This window comes from Hemitrygon akajei, unplaced genomic scaffold (genome assembly GCF_048418815.1).
Source record: "Hemitrygon akajei unplaced genomic scaffold, sHemAka1.3 Scf000121, whole genome shotgun sequence".
Lineage (NCBI taxonomy): Eukaryota > Metazoa > Chordata > Chondrichthyes > Myliobatiformes > Dasyatidae > Hemitrygon > Hemitrygon akajei.
In genome coordinates this window covers 93,678-121,037 of record NW_027332007.1, presented here as the reverse complement: position 1 = coordinate 121,037, position 27,360 = coordinate 93,678, and the positions used below count along the sequence as shown (strand labels likewise).

At 44.4% G+C, this 27,360-nt stretch overlaps 1 protein-coding gene across 1 annotated transcript in view; it reads left to right on the top strand.

The window, feature by feature from the left end:
- The first annotated feature begins 11,266 nt into the window (after nt 1–11,266).
- The window catches only part of LOC140723623 (NACHT, LRR and PYD domains-containing protein 3-like), a 39,140-nt gene continuing 23,046 nt past the window's right edge, over nt 11,267–27,360 (top strand). The window contains exon 1 of the mRNA XM_073038197.1: nt 11,267–11,381. The gene's annotated coding sequence lies outside the window, so the exon portion shown is untranslated. The remainder of the gene's footprint in view (nt 11,382–27,360) is intronic.

Below are 27,360 nucleotides of genomic sequence, written 5' to 3'. Positions count from 1 at the left end.
AAAGCAACAACGATAACCACCATTAGATCCGCTGCTGCCATTCCAACCAGGTAACGGGTGATGCATTTGGAGAGTCCGCATTTTCCTCGAGAAAGGATCACAATCGCCGTTAAATTAACTGCAAGAAATTTGGAAACAAAATAGAAATTTGATCAGCTCCCTGAATGCCCCCATTCTACCGATGCTATGCAGGTTATGGTCTGTTTGGAAGTGGAAAGCGGGAATCCAGTGTGTGCGGTCTCGGTCGCTGCACTCCGGCTGGAGGACAGTGACGGATGTGAGTGTCAGTGGATTGGCGACATTCCCACAGTTTCGAGCGAGGCATCCGAGTTCCACGACTCACGTACCGGTGAGCAGTCGATCGCTCCTGTAAACAACACCATTTCCATTATTAGAGGCGAAATAGCTGAAGGGATTGTTTGTAGCGGTGACAACGTGGCATCATGGAGATATAAAGCACGAGTGCTCCTTTACTGACTCACGGAAGAACAGTCTTACATGTTGGAAATATACTGGACCTTCATTTAAATAAACTCCCACGTTGTTATATGGTCGAAGAGTCTGCACTGATAGAGACTCGGACCTAGAAAAGCAGAGACCAGCATCACTTAAGAAAGCCTAGGATGGTTAAATTATGAAACTGTGGCAATGTCGGCACCAACATAATTGACAGAAGAAGAAAACACTTCGATCGAAGTACGGAAAATGGAAATAAAACCATTAGATGCCTGAATCCTCCATTCCGGAAACACGTTTCAGACGACGGTAGAAACTGTGCTCAGTAACAGTGCGGATACCGCAGCAGAGTAACGACGGCACCATACATAAAGTAACCAGCTCCGGCATCTTACCGGGGACACCAACCGCTACAAGTGTGGGATAGAAAATGGCCGCGATGTAGTAAATCGCCGCATATCCCATATTCCGTCAGAAGCAGCGTTCAGTTGTACGGAGCGTTTCAGCTGCTCAGATGGACTGGTGATCGGTTTAGCAGACTTTTATTGAGGAGAGAGCAATTCCACTGAGGCAATTAGCGTGGCGATCACGTCAGGGACATTAGTGTAAACCAACTGCAAAAATAATAACGTTAAACTATTTTTACTCAATGTCCCTGTGTCATTAATTTTACTCCTCAAGGGATATTGCAATCTATTTACTTTAAAACAAAATATGATGTGAATTTTCCATGTTAATTTCCATGATACATGGCTTCAGCTATTTAAATAGGACGTTTTTTGTATCTGTGTTACTTTTAAAGTCGGCATGCATATTGAAGTCGATTTATTTTGTAATATTTGACCGTGCACATTCGCTTCTGAAATTGAGGGAAGGAGTTTGTTCTGGCGGGTGAACTGGAGAACACTTCTTTATTAAAGGGGAACATCCGTTCATTCTTTTCTTTCGTTCATTCCGTCATTCCGGGCGGTGTGAGTGATGGAATTGACAATGCCAGCTGACATGTATTACAATAACACTGCACTTCTATTCCTCCAAATAATTCAAAAGATCGACAGCGATATTCCAGAGGCCTGTGATCAAAAAGGGAACGTGTCCTGGGAAATTAGCGAGGGCTGAGGACAGTTTGAAGAACAATGTTTTCCAGCGCACACATGGGCGGTTTGGCAGGAACCTGACCTCTGCCAGTGAATGACCTGACCACCACATACCCGTGACGTGCGATGCATTCTATTTAACTTTAAAGATATGCTCAAACCAGCTACAATTCTACCAGTATTTTGTCATCCATTCTATGTTTGAACAAAAGTAACAGGTAAAATCTGTGAACATTCCGCAGGTTTTCAGGATATTAATTGCCACGAAGTTGTCTGTTTTTCTCCTGATCTGCTTTCCGGTATATTGTCTTTCATACAAACATAGAAAACCTACAACACAATATAGGCTCTTCGGCCCACAACGTTGTGCCGAACATGTCCCTACCTTAGAAATTACTAGGTTTACCCATAGCTCTCCATTTTTCAAAGCTCGATGTACCTATGCAAAAGTATCTTAAAAGACCCTATCGTATCCGCCTCCACCACCGTTGTTGGCAGCCCATTCCACGCACTCGCCACTCTCTGCGTAAAAACACATACCCCTGACATCTCTGTACATACACCCAAGCACCTTAAACCTGTGTCCTCTTGCGTCAGCCATTTCAGCCCTGGGAAAAAGCCTTGAAACTTGGTTCGAAAAAAGAGGGATGTCTACAATAGATATAGGCAGCATGGAGTAAAGGAATTGCTCGAGGAATATAAAGAATGTAAAAGGAAACTTAAGAAAGAGATTAGAAAAGCTAAAAGAAGTTACGAGTTTGGTTTGGCAAATAAGGTGGAAGTAAATCCGAAAGGCTTCTACAGTTATATTAAAAGCAAGAGGATAGTGAGGGATAAAATTGGTCCCTTAGAGAATCAGGGTGGTCAGCTATGTGTGGAGCCGAGGGAGATGGGAGAGATTTTGAACGATTTCTTCTCTTCGGTATTCATTAAGGAGAAGGATATTGAATGGTGTAAGGTGTGGGTAACAAGTAAGGAAGTTATGGAACCTATGACAATTAAAGAGGTGGAAGTACTGGCGCTTTTAAGAAATTTAAAAGTGGATAAATCTCCAGGTCCTGACCGGATATTCCCCAGGACCTTGAGGGAAGTTTGTGTAGAGATAGCAGGAGCTCTGACGGAGATCTTTCAGATGTCATTAGAAACGGGGATTGTGCCGGAGGATTGGCGTATTGCTCATGTGGTTCCATTGTTTAAAAAGGGTTCTAGAAGTAAGCCTGGCAATTATAGACCTGTCAGTTTGACATCAGTGGTGGGTAAATTAATGGAAAGTATTCTTAGAGATAGTATTTATAATTATCTGGATAGACAGGATCTGATTAGGAGTAGCCAGCATGGATTTGTGCGTGGAAGGTCATGTTTGACAAAACTTATTGAATTTTTTGAAGTAGTTACGAGGAATGTTGACGAGGGTAAGGCAGTGGATGTAGTCTATATGGACTTCAGCAAGGCCTTTGACAAAGTTCCACATGGAAGGTTAGTTAAGAAGGTTCAGTCGTTAGGTATTAATGCTGGAGTAATAAAATGGATTCAACAGTGGCTAGATGGGAGATGCCAGAGAGTAGTGATGGATAATTGTTTATCGGGATGGAGGCCGGTGACTAGCGGGGTGCCTCAGGGATCTGTTTTGGACCCAATGTTGTTTGTAATATACATAAATGATCTGGATGATGGGGTGGTAAATTGGATTAGTAAGTATGTTGATGATACTAAGGTAGGAGGTGTTGTGGATAATGAGGTGGGTTTTCAAAGCTTGCAGGGAGATTTATGCCGGTTATAAGAATGGGCTGAACGTTAGCAGATGGAGTTTAATGCTGAGAAGTGTGAGGTTCTACATTTTGGCAGGAATAATCCAAATAGAACATACAGGGTAAATGGTAGGGCATTGAGGAATGCAGTGGAACAGAGAGATCTAGGAATAACTGTGCATAGTTCCCTGAAGGTGGAGTCTCATGTAGATAGGGTGGTGAAGAAGGCTTTTGGAACGCTGGCCTTTATAAATCAGAGCATTGAGTACAGAAGTTGGGATGTAATGTTAAAATTGTACAAGGCATTGGTAAGGCCAAATTTGGAATATTGTGTACAGTTCTGGTCACCGAATTATAGGAAAAATATCATTAAATTAGAGAGAGTGCAGAGACGATTTACTAGGATGTTACCTGGGTTTCAGCACTTAAGTTACAGAGAAAGGTTGAACAAGTTAGGTCTCTATTCATTGGAGCGTAGAAGGTTGAGGGGGGATTTGATCGAGGTATTTAAAATGTTGAGAGGGATAGATAGAGTTGACGTGAATAGGCTGTTTCCATTGAGAGTAGGGGAGATTCAAACGAGAGGACATGATTTGAGAGTTAGGGGGCAAAAGTTTCAGGGAAACACGAGGGGGTATTTCTTTACTCAGAGAGTGATAGCTGTGTGGAATGAGCTTCCTGTAGAAGTAGTAGAGGCCAGTTCAGTTGTGTCATTTAAGGTAAAATTGGATAGGTATATGGACAGGAAAGGAGTGGAGGGTTATGGGCTGAGTGCGGGTAGGTGGGACTAGGTGAGATTAAGAGTTCGGCACGGGCTAGGAGCGCCGGAATGGCCTGTTTCCGTGCTGTGATTGTTATATGGTTATATATGGTTATCCACACGATCAATGCCTCTCATTACCTTATACACCTGAATCAGCTCACATCTCATCCTCCGTCGCTCCTAGGATAAAAGGCCGAGTTCACTCAACTGTTTTCATAAAACAATCGTCACTATGAGTATGTACAGAACAGCGGATGTGTTCAAGCTCGCCTGTCAATCACACTTCCTTCTGCTCCTGCAGTGCACCGCTCCGTGCCGATTGTGGTTCTCGTACCGGTGAGCCACCCTCGGCTTATTGGAGAGAGTCTCACCACTCTGTTTCCATTGTGGAACTCGCACTAATGTGCGGCCGTCGGTGGATTCGAGCAAGTAGTACCTCTGCCTTCAAATGTATTCTCCCAAAGAGAAACACCTCGTAACATTCGGATTGAGCTCCATCTGTAATTTCTCAGGGCTGCTCTGCGTCCTGTCACTGTCCTGTTGAAATCGGTGACAACCTTCTAAAATCATTCATAAAAACCCAAAAGCCGGGGGTCTGAAACTGATCCGTGCAGGACACCACTGGTTACCGACATCCAGGGAGAAAACGCTTGATCTACAACTACAGTCTGCCTTCTGTGGGCGTCAGTCCTGAATCCACCAGCCAACTCTCCCTGGATAACAAGCCTTCTGACGCTATGAACGGTCCTACCATGTTTAACCGTTTCAAATGCCTTATTAAGATCTATTTATACCAGATAAAGTTTTCTACCTTTACCAATGTGTTTTGTTACATCCTCACCGAATTGAACCAGGCAGTGAGCTATGACCTGCCTCTCCCAAAGCCATTCTGATTCTCCGAAATCAAGTTCTCCCAAACCTTGCAAATTAGGTTTCTTGGAATGTTCTCCAATAATTTGCCCGTCACTGAAGTAGGATGCACTGGGCTATGATATACAATGGTATCTTTACTCCCTTTCCCGAGCAAAGAGATAATATTTCCATCTCCAATCCCCTGATAGTGCATGTGCGGCAGTGATAACGCAAAGGTAATCGCCAAGGGCGCAGCAATCTCTTCCTCCGCTTCCCACAGTAACCTGGGGTTTCTCGCAACTTCACAAGAGGACTTATCTATCCGAATGTTTTTCAATCGTTCCTGTGCATCCTCTTTTCTAACCTCGTCCAGTTGTCGCACGTAAGCCCGTTTGACGGTTCCTCACAAACGCCAGGATCTCTCACTGGTGAAAATTGAAGTGAAGTCCTCATTAAGGACCTGTCCCACCTCCACCAACTCCAGTCGTATCTTTCATCATTATCCCAGACCGGTCCTACTCTCACTCTACTCATCCACTTCTTCGCACACATCTAGAATGTCGCGGGATTTTCATTAATCCCGCTGTAGGCCTTCTGTAGAGGTTTCAAGTTCTCCTCATTCCATTCTTCAGTTCGTCCCTGGCTGCCTTGCAACTCTACAGCCGTGTCCGATCCTAGCTTTCTAAACCTGGTTAGTTTAATTCTTTCTCTTAACTAGATGAACATCTCTGTCAAACATAGTGGATTCACCTACCCAGAACCGTATGTATGTGCTGCCTAAAGTACCTCCTCATTTCTGTTGTGCATTTTCCAGGGTACATCCATTCCCAGTTTTAGCTCTGAGATTCCAGCCTAAACCATCGTAATTCCATTTAGCTAATTCATTAATTTGGAAATTTCGGTCCTGTGGAGAGATAGCAGGACAGTGTCGTCAGTTCGGGGACTGACATAGGTTCGTAGGGAGAGATCGTGGTAACGGGATTTGTTTGGGGACTGACAGGCGGGTGCGGGGACAGAGCTGGGCAGTGTGATTAATTCGGGGACTGACATAGGTTCGGGGGAGAGATCGCGGTAAGGGGATGCGATTGGGGACTGACACGCGGGTGTGGGGAGAGAGCAGGGCAGCGGGTTGGTTTGAGGACTGACTCAGGACTGTGGAGAATAAGCTGGGACTGAACGGGGCATTGGGGTTAGTTTGGGGTGACACGAGGCTGGGGAGATAGCGAGATGGTGGCATTATTTTGGTACTGGCACAGGTCTCTGGGATTAGTGTTGGTTTGTCCTTCAATGCCAATGCCAGTTCTCCACGCCGTCCTCCTTTATTTCGAAACTTATTTAAAGTCAACATCTTGTGGCCACAGAAAGGCGACCATTTCCACCGTAACGCTATCAACCCCGGCCAGGGTTTAACACACCGATAGCGTTCCACCGGTCACTCCTCTGTCCACACTGTGAGCAAAAGCCCCACCCTCGTCGTGGGCCCTCAAAGCTCACCAGTGTCCTTCTTTCCTCTGGCGTCGTGTGTCTCCTGTGTGTCCCGTGTGTCTGAGTAAAAAGTCGACTGACCTGGCATATATCTCCAAGTGCTGAACACCAGCTCTCCATCACATAACTCCGCCTTTCGTTGTCCAAGGCAACTCATAGACTTTCTCCCTGCTGCTGAAATAGCGCACAAACTGTTCTCTCTCTCTCTCTCTCTCTCTCTCTCTCTCTCTCTCTCTCTCTCTCTCTCTCTCTCTCTCGTTTAAAGGAAAAGTCCACTTTAGAATAATCCTTCAGGTCTCGTCACACCTCTCTTCTGTCAGGAAGAATTTTGATGAAACAGCAAAATTTGCGTCTTAACTATCGATTATGCAGCTTAAAGCAATACATGTGTAATTATTAGGTAACAGCAAAGCATTACAAACTTTAACTTCGCATCTAGTCAAACAATCTGCTGTATCACTGTCAGTGCCTTTCACGTGTTTTACTTACATGTCATACTCTTACAAGATCAGACTCCAGTTAAGCAACCTTCTATTCTTATCCTTCATTTTACACAGAAACACGAATGAATTATGGTCCGTGTAAACCACATGTGGTTTCCGCGCAGGACATATGTAGACATCGAAGCATTGCAATGCTAACATGAGCGCTAGCAACTCTTTTTCAACAGTGGAGTAATTTTCCTGATGCACATTAAATTTCTTTGAGAAATGAACTACGGGATGTTCAATTTCATCATCATGCTTTAACCATATAACAACTACAGCACGGAAACAGGCCATCGCGGCCCTTCTAGACCGTGCCGAACACTGACTCTCACCTAGTCCCACCGACCTGCACTTTTGCAACAATACCGCCCCAGCAGCTTCACCAAGAGCGTCTACCGCCATTGGAAATGGTTTAGTGAAATCAGGTGCTTTCAGTACAGGGTGACAACACAGAATGGTTTTCAGGAGGTCAAATGCCTCTTGGCAGAGGTCATTCCACACAAATCTTTCACTCTTCCCTAGGAGTTTCGTTAGAGGGAGAGCAATGTCTGCGAAGTTCTTACAAAACTTACGGTAATACCCAACCATTCCTAAAATCCTTCATAACGCTTTCCTGCCTGTCGGAACGGGAACCTCAGGAATAGTCTGAACCTTGGCCTGCATAGGTGTCAGCTGGCCCTGGCCTATTACATATCCAAGATACGTGACAGTGGCGCGGCCAAATTCACTTTCAGCGAGGTTTACAGTGCGATTTCCCTTTGACAGCCTTTCAAACAGTTTCTCTACTGCTGAGATATGCTCCTCCCAGGTGTTATTCCATACAGCCAAGTCATCAATATAAATCACTGTATTCTTTAAATCCTGAATCACTGAATTCATCATCCTTTGCATCATCCCTGGAGCAATTTTCATCCCACACGGTAAAACATTGTACTCATACAATCCAGATGGTGTCACAAATACAGATATTTCTTTCGCCCTTTCAGTTAATGGAACACACCAGTAACATTTCAACTGGTCAATCTTCGTAAGGTATTTAGCCTTCCCCACTCTGTCAATACAGTCATCCGCTCTTGGAATGGGATAAGCATCTGCCTTAGTTACTGCATTAACTTTCCTGTAATCAGTACAGAATCTCATACTCCCATCCGACGTAGGGACAATCACGCACGGTAACGCCCAGTCTGAAGTGGATGGCATAATTATGCCGGCTGTTAACATATATTCAATTCCTTGTTTAACCATTTTATTTTTGTCTTGGTTCATTCTGTAAGGGTGCTGCTTAATCGGATTAACTTCATCTACAATTACGTCATGCACCACAGCCGTACAGGGCCTTGGAATGTCAGGGAATAAATCTTTATACTTGGTAATTAAACTCTTCAGTTGTTTACGTTGCTTTGACTGCAAATGCTGAGTCTTTCCATCAAGATTTTTCAAAACATCAGAAGTTCTGAGTCTTGTGGAAACTACGCGGAGCTCTGGTATCCCAGTACCAGACACCACAATCTCCTCCGTTGTTATAACGGTACTCACTGGTGCAGGGTCTGGGTCATGATAACCCTTGATGATATTTACGTGGACGATCTGCGTAGCCTTCCATTGGTCAGGAGTTCTAATAACATAATTTAAAGAATCAATTTTCTTAATTATTTCACATGGTTCACTAAATCTCGCTAGCAGGGGGTTGGTAAGGAGAGGGAACATGATCAGGACCCTTTCTCCAGAACGATATCTCTGCTCCCTCGGTCTTCTGTCATAGTCCTGTTTCATGTTTATCTGGGCGTGTTGTAAATTCTGCTTCACAAAGTCACAAGCCTTGTTAAGTCTGTCTCTGAATTCCTAAACATAACTCAGCACGCACCTACACACATTCTGATCTGACCATTGCTGTCTGAGTAGGGTCGATGGTGACACAATGTGCTTATCTCTCAATTCTTTAACCAACCCCCGGAATGTTTTTGAAGTAACGTTACTTCAGATTGGATTTCTTTAGGTAGACATATCAGTGTGAAAAAATTTGATAAGTGATTTTACCACAGTCTTGGCCTTGATGTTCCCGAGAGGCACCGCTTCATGGAACCTAGACATCGCACACATGATGGTTAACAAATCCTCATAACCAGCTGCAGTCCTTGGCAATGGGTCAACACAATCCACTATGATCCCAGAAAAAGGTTCACCAAAAGCAGTTATTGGTCTAAGTGGTGACGCTGGGATCACCTGATTAGGTTTTCCTGCACCCTGACAGGTATGGCAAGTCCTGCAAAAGTTCACAACATGCTTCCTTAAATTAGGCCAGTAGAATTCCTTCCTAATGCTGTTTACTGTCTTCCTCACTCCAAAGTGTCCACCTAAAGACATACTATGAGCCATGTTTAAAATCTCAGCCCTGTAAACTTTCGGGACCACAACTTGATGTTCAATGTCACAATCCTCACTTGCAGGCACAGTAGGGGATCTCCACTTCCTCAGTGACACCCCATCCTTAAGATAATATTCTACTGACTCCTCTCTCTCTGAACCTACACTTCTGTGAGAGCTATCTCCTTTAAAGCAGCAGCTGATTTTTAGACATGCTTCGGGTCACTGCGCATGTGAGGTTCACATCAGTATCTGTGCGTGTGTCGTCAGACACAAGCTTGCTTGTTAGCTGTACTGCTGAATAAACTTCACCCTGGATAGGTGCCAACCTAATATTTACCAAACCCAGTACCATTACTAAGCTTGCGAAGACCACGTTTACATTATGAAAATTCCCAAACAACCCATCCATTCTGTTCTTTCGACTTTCAGCTTTACTCGTCTCTATAGCAACCCAGTCAGGTGGTCTCTCAAAACCAAAACAATCCTTTCTCTCCGCATTACAATCGTGAAAAACAACTCCACAACCTTGAATGTGTTTACTTCCTATTGCGAAAACAAAATTCAACAGAGATTCACATAATTTACAGGCCATTGCCCTGCAAGCAGGGACAAAGGTCGCGAAACCAGTCCAAACCTCCCAAGTTCTTTATTCAAAAATCCAGAAACAGCACCTTTCTCCATATTTCCAATAAGATTCACATCACCAACTTTCAACTCATCACCAACTTTTAGAACACCGTGTAACACAAATAACTGAGAATCCTCAATTTCCACTGGCACCTAGGTTAACCCTTTATTCGCTGAACCAAGTCCATCCGGCTGAAAAAGACGGCATTCCTTTTCCACCGAGTCAGACAAAGTCAGACACCTCAGACGGGAGGCAGCAGGTATTGAAGAGGTCGGTGAGCCCGAACTTGGAATACTGCCTTTGGGTTTGGACGCCTGTTAAGTACCTCGTAACGGGTTAAAGAGCCAGCAGAAATGGGCACACACGGAGTCTGTGTCTGCCGTTATAAACTCTATTTTATTAGTAACTACGTGAGTAAAGTAATATAAAACGAGATAAAGTAAACAGTTTAGCAGAGTTTATGCACATATATAGGTGAGTAAATAAGCTTCCCCAGCTCAGGTGATTGGGTGATACAGTCTCACGGTGGGATGGTAAGTAATCAGTTCAGTTCTGGAATTTGGTTTGAGTAGAGTTGGAGAGAGAGAGTTAGAGTGTTGGTTTGTCTTCCAATGCCGATGCCGATCCTCCACGTCGTCCTCCTGTTCCCGAAAGTTATTTAAAAGTCACCAACTTGTGACCACAGAAAAGGGGATGCCGTCTTCTGTGGTGGAGTTATCAACCCCAGACCAGGGTTAAACACACCGATATCTCCGCACCGGTCACCCCTCTGTCCTCACTGTGAGAAAAAACCCCACCCTTGTCGTGGGCACACAAAGCTCACCAGTGTCCTCCTTGCCTCAGGAGTCGTGTGTCTCCTGTGGTGTGTCTTGTGTGTCTCTGGTGTGTGTCTGCTGTGGTGTGTCTTGTGTGTCTCTGGTGTGTGTCTGATTAAAACGTCAACTGACCTTATATATATCTCCAAGTGCTGAACACGAGCTGTCCGTCATATAGCTCTGCCTCTCAGTTTCCAAGGCAACTCACAGACTTTCTGTCTCCCTGCTGCTGAATTAGTACACAAGCTGTTCGCTCCCTCTCTCTCTAGTTTAAAGGAACAGTCCACTTTAGAATAATCCTTCAAATCTCGTCACGATCTAAACATAGCTACAAGACCTGTGATATATTCGCATATTCTTAAGAAAGTTTTGTTGTTAGAATCTCAGCTGACGGCGGAAATTGCAAAATTTTGCACAATTTCATGGACGTACATGAATGTGTAAGTCACGTGAGTCCTTTTCCTGCTCCCATTTTACCGCAGATCTGCCTTGTTTTCGAGGCTCCGCCCCCAGCTCTGATGACATAAATTACAGTCCTGACTTCCCTTCAGTTCTGTTTTGAAGCGGGTCGGCGGCGGCGGCGGATCGTCTGTAGGATCCGGATTAGGGGACGACCATCACCGCCAGAATCGGGAATCCGGGGGAGAGTTCACTATCCCGGCGTGAAAACAAGTTCTCATCGGTGAGTACTGAGGCTGGTCCCGAGTGTGGACGTCTGATGTAAGGTAATGCACCCAGTTAACTTCCCCGATCTGGCGGCCTCTCTGCGCTTGCTGGACAGAACCTGCCGGGGTCGGTCTGTGTTGTGGGACCTTCACTACATACCGAATGAGATGAGCCGCCGCTCAGCCCCTCTTGCCCTGGTCCTGGGAGCGTGATGGGGTGGTGATACCGAGGCTGCACTCATCCATTGAGGTTTATCCCGCAAACTTTACCTTCGTCACCCAGTCCCGCATCGGGTCCAAACTTCACCTGGATCGATAGTCGGTGTCTACAATTGTTTTACATCATTCCAGGGCGCGGGAAGCGACCCTTCCACCTGTTGTGTCCTTGCAGACAAAGAAGGTTAAACCGAGTAATCGCACCTTCGGGACACTGCTCCATCTGTCTGAGTAGATCCATCTTTCACCCGTTCAGACAAGGCAGTGAGATCCAGATTTCTCACGGCCTCTCGTTCAGGGTGGCCATCGTTGTGTTTTCTGTTTTCTCTGCATGAGCTCTCTCTCTCTCTCTCTCTCTCTCTCTCTCTCTCTCTCTCTCTCTCTCTCTCTCTCTCTCTCTCTCTCTCTCTCTCTCTCTCTCTCTCTCTCTCTCTCTCTCTCTCTCTCTCTCTCTCTCTCTCACTGTAAAGATCAAAAATGGACTAAGCAATAACATGGATGGGAAGAAGGAGGAGGTCCTGCAAGGAGAGTTTAGGGAGTAAGGTGCAAAGTTGAAGAACAGGACCTCCAGGGTTGTAATCTCAGGATTTCTACCAGTGCCACGTGCTAGTGAGGCTAGAAATAAGGAGATAATGAAGCTAAATATGTGGCTAAGGAGCTGGTGTAGGAGGGACGGCTTCATGTTTCTGGACAATTGGGCCTCGTTCCAGGGAAGGTGGGACCTGTTCAGACGAGACAGGTTGCAACTGAACTGGAAGGGGACTAATATCCTTGCAGGAAGGTTGGCTAGGGCTGTTCCGGAGGTTTGAACTAGATTTGCAGGGGGAGGGGAGCCAGAGTATTAGGGCAGATAGTGAGGTGTAGAAGGATAAAGGTCATGCGAGAACTGCAAGCATAGTTCACGTAGTAAAGCCAGATCTAACATTTAAAAACATTTTGAGGAAAGAGAAGCAGAATAAAGGGTGTAAAGGTAGAAGGGCTTAAGTGAGTGTACTTCAATGCAAAAAGTATCAGCAACAAAGGTGATGAACTGAGAGCTTGGATACATGAATTATTACGGAGACCCGGCTGGCACCAGGGCAGGAATGGATTCTCAATATTTCTGGATTTCAGTGTTTTAAAAGGGATAGAGAGGGCGGAAAAAGGGCAGGACGGTAGCATTACAGGTCAGGGATATTATTAGAGCTAGAGAAAGGCTGGGTAATGTAGCAGGATCCTCTTCTGAGTCAGCATGGGTGGGTCAGGAACAGGAAGGGAGCAGTCACTCTATTTCGAGTATTCTATAGGCCCCCTGGTAGCAGCAAAGATACTGAGGAGCAGATTGGGGGGCAGATTTTGGAAAGGTGTTAAAATAATGGGTGACTTTAACTTCCCTAATACTGATTGGCACTTGATTAGTTCAATGGTTTGGATGGGGCAGAGTTTGCTAAGTGTGTCCAGGACGGATTCCTGTCACAGTATGTTGACAGGCCGACTAGGGGGAATGCCATACTGGATCTAGTATTAGGTACGAACCGGGTCAATCACAGATAACTCAGTGGGTGAGAATCTGCGGACAGCGACAACCGCTCCCTGGCCTTTAGCATTATCATGGAAAAGGACAGAATCAGAGAGGACAGGATTTTTTTTTTAATTGGGGAAGGGCAAATTGTGAGGCTATAAGGCTAGAACTTGCGGGTGTGAATTGGGATGATGTTTTTGCAGGGAAATGTACTATCGACATGTGGTCGATGTTTAGGGATCTCTTGTAGGATGTTAGGGATAAATTTGTCCCAGTGAGGAAGGTAAAGAATGGTAGGGTGAAGGAACTATGGGTGACAAGTGAGGTGGAAAATCTAGTCAGGTGGAAGAAGGCAGCATACATGAGGTTCAGTAAGCAAGGATCAGATGGTTCTACTGAATATAGGGTAGTAAGAAAGGAGCTGAAGAAGGGGCTGAGGAGAACAAGAAGGGGATATGAGAAAGCCTTGGCGAGTAGGGTAAAGGAAAACCCCAAGGCATTCTTCAACTATGAGAAGAGCAAAAGGATGACAGGAGGGAAGGTAGGACAGATTAGAGATAAAGGTGGGAAATGTGCCTGGAGGCTGTGGAAATGAGCAAGGTCCTCAATGAATACTTCTCTTCAGTATTCACCAATGAGAGGGAATGTGAAGACGGTGAGGACAATATGAGTGAGGTTCAAGATCTGGAACATGTTGATATTAAGGGAGAGGAGGTGTTGGAGTTGTTAAAATACATTAGGACGGATAAGTCCCCGGGGTCTCACGGAATATTCCCCAGGTTGCTCCACGAAGCGAAGGAAGAGATTGCTGAGGATCTTTCTGTCCTCGTTGTCCACGGGAATAGTAGCGGAGGATTGGAGGGAGGCGAATGTTGTCCCCTTCTTCAAAAAAGGTAGTAGGGATAGTCCGGGTAATTATAGACCAGTGAGCCTTACGTCTGTGGTGGGAAAGCTATTGGAAAAGATTCTTAGAGATAGCAGCTATCGGCATTTAGAGTATCATGATCTGATCAGGGACAGTCAGCATGTCTCTGTGAAGGATCGTGTCTAACAAGCCTGATAGAGTTTTTTTTCAGGAGATAATCAGGCATATAGATGAGGGTAGTGTAGTGGATGCGATCTACATGGACTTTAGTAAGGCATTTGACAAGGTACCACAAGGTAGGCTCATACAGAAAGTCAAAAGGGAGGTGATCCAGGGAAGGTTGGCCGGTTGGATTCAGAATTGGCTTCCCTGCAGAAAGCAGAGTGCCGTGGTGGAGTAAGTACATTCGGAATGGAGGGTTGTGACTTCTGGTGTCCCGCAAGAATCGGTTCTGGGACCTCTAATTTTCGTGATTTTTATTAACGACCTGGATGTAGGAGTTAAAGGGTGATTTGGCAAGTTTACAGACAACATAAAATCTGGTGGTGTTGTGGATAGTTTTGAGGATTGTCGAAGACTGCAGAGAGACATTGTTAGGATGCAGAACTGGGCTGAGAAGTGGCAGACGGAGTTCAACCCGGAGAAGTGTGAGGTGGTTCATTTTGGAAGGACAAACTCCAAGGCAGAGTACAAAGTAAAGGGCAGGATACTTGGGAGTGTGGAGGAGCAGGGAGATCTGTGGGTACATGTCCACAAATCCTTGAAAGTTGCCTCACAGCTAGATAGGGTAGTTAAGAAAGCTTATGGGGTGTTAGCTTTCATAGGTCGAGGGATAGAGTTTAAGAGTTGCGGAGTAATGATGCAGCTCTATAAAGCTCTGGTTAGGCCACACTTAGAGTACTGTGTCCAGTTGTGGTCGCCTCACTATAGGAAGGATGTGGAAGCATTGGAAAGGGTACAGAGGAGATTTTACAGGATGCTGCCTGGTTTAGAGAGTATGCATTATTATCAGAGATTAAGGGATCTAGGTATTTACTCTCTGGAGAGAAGTAGGATGAGAGGAGACATGATAGAGATTTTAAGAGGAATAGATAGAGTGGATAACCAGCGCCTCTTCCCCAGGACACCACTGCTCAATACAAGAGGCTGTGGCTTTAAGGTAAGGCGAGGACACTTCAACGAGAATATTAGGAGGTTTTTTACTCAGAGAGTGGTTGGTGCGTGGAATGCACCGACTGAGTCAGTGGTGGAGGCAGATACACTATTGAAATTTACGAGACGACTAGACAGGTATATGAAGGAATTTAAGGTGGAGGGTATTATGGGGGCAGGGCTTAAAGGTCGGCACAACATTGTGGGCTGAATGACCTGTACTGTGCAGTATTGTTCTATGTTCTATTATCAAACCTTTCCCACAAAAATGAGAATATTTAGTTCTCCTCTGGTCGGCTGGCACATCACCTATAACTATGACCGTTTTGTATGTCTCTGCCAGCGTTCGCGCAGTTTCAACACTAGCGTCCCAAATGTTTCCAGGGAATATGTTGTCAGGCCTGGCGATTTATCCATCTATACTCACTTCAAGCGAGCAAGCACATGTTTCGTAAACTGGACATAACCCATGACCTGACGAACGTTTCCTCATTTCTATGTCTCTATATCTGTCTCTCAAGTACATGCACACCCAGATAAATCATTGAAGATCTCCCCTATTTCTTTCGGCTCCATGCGTACATGAGCACGCTGATCTTCAGAAGTTCGTATAACCAGTTAACGGGCCAGTAAGGAAACAACGGGTTTTCTTAAATAAATATACTGCCACCAAAGAGTTTGTTATTCGTGGAAATGTGCTTACCACAGTAATTGTTTATAATAACGATTCCTGGAATGAGAAGCCTTATGTATTTGGAGCATTCGCTGTCCCTGGGCCTGTTCTCAAATGGCTGATGGGGGCACGCTGGGACGGGGAAACTCACTGAAACGTGGCAAATACTGACGTCTGCATCTAGTGGACGGATAAAGATGTTTTCATCAGGAGAGATGTCTTGGAACAGATAGCACAACCTCACAAATCACTGCGATGTATCTACAAACCTTCTCCTCCATCATTCTATCCATTAGTAGGGTCAGAAACTTGCCTGTATTGTCAACTGTACTTTTACGTTATTCGAAGCTACAAAAATTTGATTGAAAACTTTTAATCGCTTAACTAAGCAAAGAAGGAAATTTCATGACTATCACCACAATGTATTGTGTAATGTATTTTGTAAATAACAGATAACCGACTTTTGAAGCAGACTGACCGTATTTAATGACCAGCTTCAGCACTGCTGCAAGTGTTGTGGAGAAGGAACTGACAGCAGATTTACTTGATACTGGTATTTTAGTTTGAGCATTTCAACATTTCTGAGTGTTCAGTATTCATTCTGTTCATAAGCAAACTCAAAACATGTGAGGTTGAGACAGTTACTTCCTTTTTGCTTTGCTTCTGGTGAGCCTCTTCCTCAGTCACCGGGGTAACAGGACACCAGAACTTCAAGGAGGGAAGATTTTATCCAACTGTAATTACTGTGGAGGCACAGTGACCTCAGGAACCGGTGTGGATTCCAGGATGCTTTGAGCATTTACTGTATGGAATATATGACGCCTGTATTGCAATGAAGAGATGAGCAATGAATGTTGGGATTGCATCTTGCAACCAGTCAACATTTGTGCATTAAAAGAAAAGAAAAATCTACTCTACTCAGCTTCCAGGACTATAATAACTATTTAATATTTAAACAGATTGTTCCTGTTCCACTACAGGAAATAAGGCTAACTAACTAACCTGGTCTAGGTCTCACTCAACGATAAAATAATCACCAAGTATGCTCAGTTTAGATTAGTTGAAATATATCCGCGTCCGCGTTGTGACACAAGACCCGGAATTCAACACCGATCCCCGTCCAGACAAAGCTTCCTCTATGTTACTATTCCGTCATGGGTTGGTTCAGGAGTGTTATATTTGAACTGGGAATAGCTGAGACACTGCAGCACGTTACTGGGCAGTAAAGAATCCTGGGCCATGGGTTATAAGGCTAGGATGGGGAGACAAGGAATATAGTATTTGCAGTGTTTGGGCTTCGCCCGAGCTTATTGCTTCAACAGATGGGACTGACCGTTCCTCCTTCCGCAATGAAGCAAAAGTTTCGGTCAGATTGACATGGGTTGCGGGGCAATTTAATTACACTGTCTTGTGTGAGACGTCGGGAAGATGTGCGAATGTTTTGGCATGGATTAGGACCCCGTGAGGTTGGGTCCTGGGCTATCACAGAGGTTTTGACCTATATATAATGGACCCGTCGATCAAGCTGCTCGGGCACATAAAGTGATGAGTTAGTAGTTATGTTCTGTGCTCAGATGTTTTCTTCTGGAGGTCCTTTGGAATCAGTGAAGAAAATGAGTTACCCTTCCTTCCCTCACAGTGAGAGGCTGTGAATTAATGGGCTGCTCCATGTTTGCCAGTAAACACGATCCGGTGTTTAGTGTTCAATCCGTGTTTGGAAAGTCCCTCTCACTGTTCCCTGCGGTCAGCTAGTGCGAGTCAAATAGAAACTCCAGAGGGAGAAGCTAAAGACAGGCGCATCGATATTGCAGAAGTACTATCATTGCAGTGGTGTACAGGGAATTACCGAGGCAGGAGAGGGGAATTGGCCAGAATCACTCGCAGGGATGGCAGCAGAGCAGCAATTTGTGGGAAGATGGAGGACTGGTGAGGTTGTAAAAACAAACAAAAAGTCATTGGGAAGGTAAAGGTGAAATAACAAAGATAACGAACCAATATTAAAGATGTTACTAAACGTTTCTTCAGATTTATGAAGTGTAAAAGAGAGGCTCGACTGGATATCAGAACGCTGGAAAAGGACACAGGAGTGGTAGTAAAGGGGGGGGGGGCAGCAATGGCGGCCGAACTGAAGATACATTTTACACCAGTCTTCATAGAGGAAGACACTAGGACTGTATTGGAAGCTCCTGGTGTCAGGGGGCATGAAGTGTGTGAAGTTAGCATATTTAGAGAGAGAGATTTCTTGGGAAACTGAAAGGTCTGAAGTTAGATATGTCACCTGGACTAGATGGTGTGTACCCCAGAGTTCTAAAAGTGGTGGCTGAATGGATCGTGAGACATTAATAATGTTCTTTCAAGAATCACTAGCTTCTGTAATGGTTCCGGAAGACTTAAAAATTGCAAATGTCACTTCACTCCTCAAGAAAGGAATGGGGCAGAAGGGAGTCCATATGTCAGTTTGTTTGACCTCAGTATTTAGGACGATATAGAAGTTGATTATTAAGGATGTGGTCTCAGGGTACTTTGAGATCCGTCAGAAAATAGGCCGTAGTCTTGCCTGATAAATCTAATGGGGAGTTCTTTGAAGAAATAATAAGCATGATAGACAAAGGAGAATCTGTTGATGCTGTGTATTGGATTCTCAGAACACATGTTGCTTAACAAGCTGCGAGATCATGGCGTTACCAGACAGATTCTGAAATGGATAACGCAGTGTTTGATTGGAAACCACTCCCAGTGACTCGTGATACTCCACAGGAGTCTGCTTTTGGACCGATGATCTTCCGTCATATGTTAATGATTTTGACAATTGAAATGATGACTTTGTTGCAATGATTGCAGGTGGTATGAAGATAGTTGGAGGAGCATGTGGTTTTGAGGATTTAGAAAGGTTACAGAAGGACAAAGAATAATTAGGAAACTGGGCAATGAAATGGAATACAGTGTCGAGAAGTGTATGGTCATGCACTTTGGTAACGTAATTAAAGTGTTAAATATTTTCTAGATAGAAAAGAAAACTGAGGTGCAAAGGGACTTGGGAATCCTTGTGCAGGATTCCCTAAAGTTTAATTTGCAGGTTAAGTCTGTGGTGGGGAAGTCAAATGCGATGTTAGCATTCATCTCAAGAAGAATAGAATATAAAAGCAGGGATGTAATGTTGAAACTTCATAAAGCACCGCTGAGGCCGCACTGGGAGCGTTTTGAGCAGGTTTGGGCCTCTTAACTTCGAAAGGAATGTGTTGTAATTATATAGGATTCAAAGGTTGTTCACGGAAGTGATTCATATGTCATATGACCCGCGTTTGATGCCTCTGGGCCAGTATTCACTAGAATTCAAAAGCATGAGGGGTGACCTTATTGAAACCTAACGAATGGTGAAAATAACTTTGATAGAGTTGCTATGGAGATGATGGTTCCTCTGATGGGCTAGTCTACAAGCAGCTGACCGTACCTCAGAATAGAGGGGTGCCCTATTAGAATGGGGTGAGCAGGAATTTATTTTGCCATAGAATGTTGAATCTGTGGAAGTTTAGCTTTTGCCACAGGCAGCTGTGGTGGCCAAATCTTTGTGAATATTTAAGAGAGAGGTTGATAGATTCCTGATTGGTCAGAGCATGAATGGATATGGTGAAAAGGCAGGAGACTGGGAATGAGAGGAAACTTGGATCAGTCATGATGAAATTGTGGAGTAAACTCAATGAGCCAAATGGCCCTAATTCTGCTCCTATATCGTATGGTCGAGTGGAGATAGAACATAGAATAGTACATCACTGGAACACGCTCTTTGGGAGCAAACTTGGAATCATTTTCCTGAACCGCCTTTTAATCCTCTCCATTGTTAATGCATCCTTTCTTATGTTAGGGGCCCAAAGGTGCTAAGAATGCTCTAAGTGTTGCCTCATCAGGACTTTATAAATTCTCAACAGTACATCCTTTCTTTTATATTACAGTCCTCTAGAAATGAGTCCAAAGATCGCATTTGCCCTCCTCATCACCGACGTATCCTGTACATTAAGCTGCAGGAAAACTACACAAGCCTTCCCAAGTCTCTTTGCACCCTTTTAAAATAATTTTGGCCCAGTTTGTCCATTATCACACAATTAAAATGGGGAATCTTCTTATTATTCTCATGTAACGAGGTGCAATGAAAATCCTGTTGAGTATACCGTCCATACAGAACAACAGAACAGAACAGTACATTGAGCTGATATCAGATAAACAATAACAGAGAGTAGCAATGCATTATTGTTTCACAGAAACAGCAGGGCAGGTAGACAAATGGTGCAAGGTCATAACAAGTTATATTGTGAGGTTAAAGTCCACCTTATCTTGCTGTGGACCGTTCTTTTTTCTTACAGCAGAATGGAAGCCGTTCTTAACCTTGGTTGTAGTGTTTTCTAGTTTTTTAATCTTCTACCCAAGTAGGACTGACTGTCCAGCGCTGCGAGGTGATGCTGTGCCTGTTTTATCGATCACACAGGAAGCTACAGGCACAGTCCATGGTGGGCAGACAGCTTTCCACGATGTCCTCAGCTGTCCACAGCTCTCTGAAGTTCCTTGCAGTCATGAGTAAAGCGGGAGCCGTACGAACGCCTAAGGTATCTTGTTGGGATAATCCCTATGGTAGGTTGATGAAATTTAGTGAGGGACAAAGGTCACAATTCAAAGTTCCTGTTGTTTGTGTTACGGATTCAGCAACAATAAATATATGAGTGAGGCACGGGTTTTTATAACAAATAAAACATTTATTAATCACTGAAAAACAAACCCCCTAAAACGACTAACGCAACCGGAAATCAACTGCTGTGCGGCAGCTTAAACAGTTCTTAAAGGGTTAAAGCTTAAACAGTTCTTAAAGGAAAAAAGCGAAAACAGTTCTTAAAAGTAGTACTGCAAAAGTCCGAAATGCTTACAGTCCATTAAAGAAGAGACTTTTTAGTCGATTTAAATTCTCTTTCACGTCGTGTTGTTGCGGTTCCCAGTCGAACTATACTTTTCCCGGAGAATTTACGAAGATGAAAATGAAACGGCTTAAAGTCACTGACCTTTCCTTTACAAAACTGTACCCAACCCTTTCTGCTATTATTCGCAGGGGTTAACACGGGGACAGCCAACGAATTCCTTCCGAATGAGGATCAAACAAGGTCAAACCTGTTTCACTGACGAAATCGAATTTCCTCGATCTTTTAATTCCCGAACTCCGATCTTCACTCTCCACTGATTTTTAACTGGCTGTATTATAAAGAAACTGCCAGCAATGACCTTTTAAACTTTAGGCATTAAATAAAACTACACCTTTCAACTAAACTGCGTCATAATATTGGACCACGCAGTGGCATGGAGTCAAAATGGCAAATCCAGCCACGAACTGCCAATCTTCACAGGGAGGGATCCTCTTTTTATACCCTGTTAAAAAAACCTGTCACATGACCTCTACTGGCGGGAAAATGACGTCACTCCACCATCACAAGACCATTACCTTAAGTCCAGTATAGCTTCAACACCACTGTCACGTGACAAGAACAAAGATACCCACGGGTACGTAACATTTGTTCCAACTTCATCATCTGAGAATCTTTTCATTCAATATTAATTTAGTATCTGCGTGTTGCTGGTGGACCACCTGTGATTTTCATTGATTCCTTCTCCCACCTGGTTCCATCAGCTTACTCCATGTCGATTTTGTTCAACATTTTTCCAGCTTGTATCCCGTCAAGTTAATGATACATATCAACCATCTTGTTCAACCTCTGTCCAGTCTGTATCCCATCACCTCAATGCTATATATCAACCACCTAGTTTAACCTTTGTCCAGTCTGTATCCCACCACCTCAATGATATATATCAACCACCTTGTTCAACCTCTTCCCAGCCTGTATCCGACCACCTCAATGATATATATCAATCATCTTGTTCAATCTCTGTCCAGTCTGTATCCCACCACCTCAATGATATATATCAACCATCTTGTTCAACCTCTGTCCAGCCTGTATCCCACCACCTCAATGATATACATCAACCATCTTGTTCAACCTCTGTCCAGCCTGTATCCCACCACCTCAATGATATATATCAATCATCTTGTTCAACCTCTGCCCAGCCTGTATCCCACCACCTCAATGATATATATCAACCATCTTGTTCAACCTCTGCCCAGCCTGTATCCCAGCACCACAATGATATATATCAATCATCTTGTTCAACCTCTGTCCAGCCTGTATCCCACCACTTCAATGATATATATCAACCATCTTGTTCAACCTCTGTCCAGTCTGTTATCTTCCACTTCAATGATATATATCAATCATCTTGTTTAACCTATGTTCAGTCTGTATCCTTCCACCTTAATCATATATATCAACAAACTTTTTCAGCCTCTGTCCAGCCTGCATCACAACAACTCAATTATTATTTTCCCTTTCGTTTATTTTCGGTTCTTTATCTCTTGAGTGCGCCTTGCATTTATAGCTTGTAAATACATCTAACTGTGTGGTCATTTTCAAGGAATCTTTTACCTGTATTCCCATGTAAGTTCATCTTTTGACGTACCACAGACCATTGCCAATACCTGTGCAAGTCATACCCCGGTTCATCTTGCCAAATTGCAACAGCTCGCTGTTCTTTGCATTAAATTCCCCCGCTAGTCTGTAACCTGACTTCCCAGCTGCTCAAGATTACAACGCACCTTTGGTAGCCTTTCTCACTGCCTGCTACATTCCATCTCAGTGTAATCAAACTGTTTGCTGCTCTAGTTTGCCACATTTTCATCTGTTATCTCAATCATTACTATCAGTACCAGGCACCCAGTCGCTTTCCCTGCAGCACCTCGCGAGTTTCATGACTCCATTCAGAGCACTCTCTGGCTTTTCCGCTTGCTTCATCCTGAGTACTACGTACCTTTCCCTTTTGGGCCAGCCTCCCATGCAGAATAACTTGATAAGACATGACCTGCCAGTCTGACTGTCCCTCATCAAGCCCAGTATTTCGAAAAATGATAAATTCCATTTCTTAAAATACCTTCCACAGACATACTCAAGGCTGATGTCAGGATCACGTGCATATAGTATCCCTTCTTTTTTTTCTCGCCTTTCTAACACAAATGAGCAAAACCATCTATCGTCCCATCCTCTGGCATATCACCTGTAGCTCTATGTATTCTATATGTCTCTGACAGTGTTCGAGCAGTTTGTGCACTGGCCTCCCACAGGGTCCGAAGGAACACCATCTTAGGCCCGGGGTGTTTGTCCATTCTAATTCATCAAGCACCTGTTCTGTAATCTACATACAATCTATAACAAGACTAACGTTTCCCGATTTCTATAGTCTGTGTATCTGTCTGCCAAGTAAATACAGGCAAACAAAAATCATTGAACATGTACCCCATCTCTTTCGGTTCATTGACTAGATAGCACACTCATCTTTTTTGACTGTTAATCGGGCACTAAGAAACAATACATGTCGCTTAATAAATTATTCCGCCACCAAATTGTCTCTATCCGAGGGAATGTGTTCATTACAGTTGTTGTTTACAAAGTTCACAAGATTGATTCTAGAATGAAAAGTTTTATGTCTGAGGAGCATTTGGTCTTTCTGGGCCTGATCTCAGTGGAGGGGTGGTGACTCTGGAAACAGAAACGTCAATGAAATCCTGAGGTCTGGATAGAGTGCTAGGGACAGGATGTTTTCACCAATAGGGGAGTCTAGGATCTGAGATCACAAGCTCACTCTATTCAGTTGTATCTGGGGACTTTCTCTTCCATCATTCTGTCCAGTAGCAGGATCTGAATATCACCTGGATCAATGCCTGGGGTAGATCGTAGTTATTTGCAGACACAAGAATATGATGGAATTTTTAACAACTTAATTGAACAAAGAAGGACACTTAATGGTTATCAGCACAGTGTATTGTGTGATGTCTTTTGTAAATATCCCATAGTTGCCATTTGAAGCAGATAGGCCACATCCAACAACGTGTTTGATTTTGGAACAGCTTCTGCACTGCTGGAAGTTCTGTGGAGATGAAACTACCAACAGATTTACTGGAGGCACCTCGAGACAGGGTTAAAACAGCCATTTGAATTTTATCTTCCACATTACAAAATGGCTGAGAGCCCAGTATTCATTTTTGTCATAATGAAACTCAGAGCATGTGAATTCCTTATTTCCTATTTTTAGTTAGTTCTGCTGAGACACTTCCTCCATCACCAGGGTAACAGCTCACTGGAGTTGCAAGGAGTGTTGAACATTTTATTGCTCTCTCCACAACGTCCTTCAGTGGCCTCAGGAGCCGGTGTGGAGGCCCGGATGCCTTGAGCATTCACTGTATGGAATTTATCATGTTTATATTGGAATAAAGAGAAAAAGAATGCATTTAGATATTTATTTATTTATGCACATCCCTTCAGGATGCCACAAACATCTTGCAGTCAGCCTATGTCTGTGCATAAGAAAGACAATAACCTGTACTAAGTTTCCAGTGATTTATTTTCAGTTTTATATTAAAAGCATTTTCTTATTGTTTCATTATGGGAGATGTGGCGGCGAATTGCAGTGATCCTTGTCCCGCTCCGCAGTTCGATAACGATAATAAACAGAAGCGCTCAATTAACCTTCTGCAGACAAGTTAAAATATATTCCCACCAACTGGCGACCCATGGCCCGGGTTCCCCGCCCAGTTAAAGCATCATCAGGCTCTAGTTCTATTATGAGATGGAGCGGTGTGTTAATTTTAGAACTGGGATTAGACCAGATACTGCTGAATATTACCGACAGGAAAGAGTCCTGGGAGTGTTGGTTATTGGTCTATAATCCTGGGATGGGACTCCAGGATTACGGAACTGACAGTGTTCTCCTGAGAGATATTACAACTAAACATATCATTACCTTCCTCGCTCGCACCCCGCCTTCTTCTTTCAACAGGGATCACTCAACAATTGCCTTGTTCATTCTTCCCTCCTCATTAATCTCCCTCCAGCCATTTATCCCTGCAAGCGGACTAAATGCTACACCTCCCCGTACACCTCCGCCCTCACCTCCATTCAGACACAAAACAGTCCTTCCAGGTGAGGCAACACTTCATCTGCGAATTTGCTGGGGTCATTTTTTGTGTCCCGAGCTCCCGATGCGGCCTCCTTTGCTTTGGTGAGACCCACCATAAACTGGGAGACTGTTTTGTCGAGTATCTCTGTATCATCTGCCGCAAGGGGTACTTCCCAGTGGCTGAAGTTTTTCCTCTTGTACCAAAATGAGACCACCCCCAGGGTGGAGGAGCAACACCTTATATTCCATCTGGTACCCTCCAACCTGATTGTACGAATATTGAATTCTCCTTCCAGTAAACAAACTCCCCCACTCCCACTTCTCTATTCTCCACTCTGAACTTTCATTTCTGCTCACCAGCCTATAATTTCCCCGGGTTCCTCCTTCCCGTTCCCCTATTGACAACTCTCGGATTCTTTTATCTCCAGCCCTTGACCAGTCCATCACTTGACTTCACCTATCACCTTCCAGCTCGCCTCTTTCCCCTCCTCTACCTTTTTATTCAGATATCTTCCCCTTCCCCCCCATAGCAATGAAGAAGGTTCTTTTCACAGAATGTCGAACTACTCTTTCCATAGATACTGCCTGATGTGCTGAGTTCCTCCAACATTTTGTGTGTGTTGCTTTGGATTTCCAGCGTTTGCAAGCTTTCTCCTGTTTAAGTGTGGTAATTACCGTAACAATTATTTGGGTTTCGTTGAGATTATATCGGGATTACGTTGTAAAATCCCGCTCCCCATACTAACACGGGTTACATAGACCAAAGAACAAACTGCCAGAGGAACTCAGTGGGTCGGGCAGCATCTATGGAGGGAAATGGACCGTCAACATTTCGGGCCGAGCCCCTCCCTCTGGACTGAGATTGGACAGGAACTAGTCAGAGAAAAGAGGTGAGGGGTGGGGATGGGGCAAGAGCTGGGGAGTGAGTGGTGGATACAGGTGAGGTTCAGTTGGAAGACAGTCTGTACGTCACGGGATCCCCTTTCTCCCTACCATTTCGTTTTTTGCTTGAGGCCCCGCCCATGCTCTGATGACGCAGCTATCAGCGTAAAATACACACAGTCTTCGGATGGGCGGTGGTTTTCTTTCCGTTCTGTGTTGAAACGTATCAGCGGCGTGAAGCCGGGGGTCGAAACACTGTCTACGGGGCAGATGAATCAAGTTCCCATCGATGAGTATTGAGGCCGGTCGCGATGCGGGAACGAGACCGACAATTTCCTATCGGTGAGTCCTGAGTCCGATCCGGAGGGGGGAAGCCCGATGCGATGAGCGGGATGAGGTGGTGATGCCGGACTAAACCCATCCGTTAAGTTGTACCTCGGGCACTTCATCTCCATCACCCGGCCCGGTATCAGATCCAAGCTTCGGCCGGATCGATGCCTGGGGTCGATAATTTTCCCAGTACACTGGAAGGGGCCATTCGTCCTGTTGTGTTCTTGCAGACAGAGAAGATTAAACAGATTAATTGCACCGTCTGGACACTGATTATCTCATTGTTACAGTCAGGAAGGAGGTACAGAAGCCTAAAGACATACACTCAGTGATTCAGGAACAGTTTCTTCCCCTCTGCCATCCGATTCCTAAATGGACATTGACGCTTTAGATATTACCTCACTTACTTAATATACAGTGTTTCTGATTTCGCACATTCTTTTAAATCTATTCAATTCATGTAATTGATTTACTTATTTATTTGTTAGTACGTTCAAGTAAAATAATAACAGAGTGTAAGAAAGCATTATGCTTACAGTTTGCGAATGGAAACCGTCATTGAGCCCGTTGGAATGTTTCTGTTTTATTTTATCTTCGACCCGATGGGAGGGTGAGAAGTGAGAACGTTCAGGGTTGTGGTGATCGTTTATTTTTCGGCTGCTTTACTGAGGCAGCGGGAAGTATAGACAGATCAGTGGAGTGGATCAATGATTTGTTCTGCTGGGTCCACAGCCCTCTGCATTTTCTTAGTCACGGGCAGAGCAGTATCCATACGAAGGTGTCAGGGATATGGATGGGATACTTTTCATGGTGCGTTGATAAAGCTTGTTGAGTGGAAAACAACATATACCGAACTTCTTATTGTTTGTTCTGGCTTTGTTATTTTAGAACCTGTTAGCTAGTATCTAGTGGTATGTGTGTTGGCGCGTGTTCTAGTGGACAAGGTATTGGACTACTAACCTGAAGGTCACTGGTTCGAGCCTCAGCTGAGGCAGCAGGTTTGTGTCCTTGAGCAAGGCACTTAACCACACATTGCTCTGTGACGACACCGGTGCCAAGCTGCTTGGGTCCTCGTGCCCTTCGTTTGGACAACATCGGTGGCGTGGAGAGGGGAAGTCTTGCAGCCTGGGCAACTGTCGGTCTCCCATACAACCCTGCCCAGGCCTGCCAATTGTCCTGTTATTCCTGGAAATGTGTTCAGTACACTTGTTGCTAAGGAATGATCAGTTTTATGCATGAGGAGCATCTGATGACCCTGGGCCTGTGTTCAGTGGAGTTCAGTGGGATGGTGCTTGGGGGCTGGGGGTGTGAGCGGCGGTAATGATTTTCACAACTGAA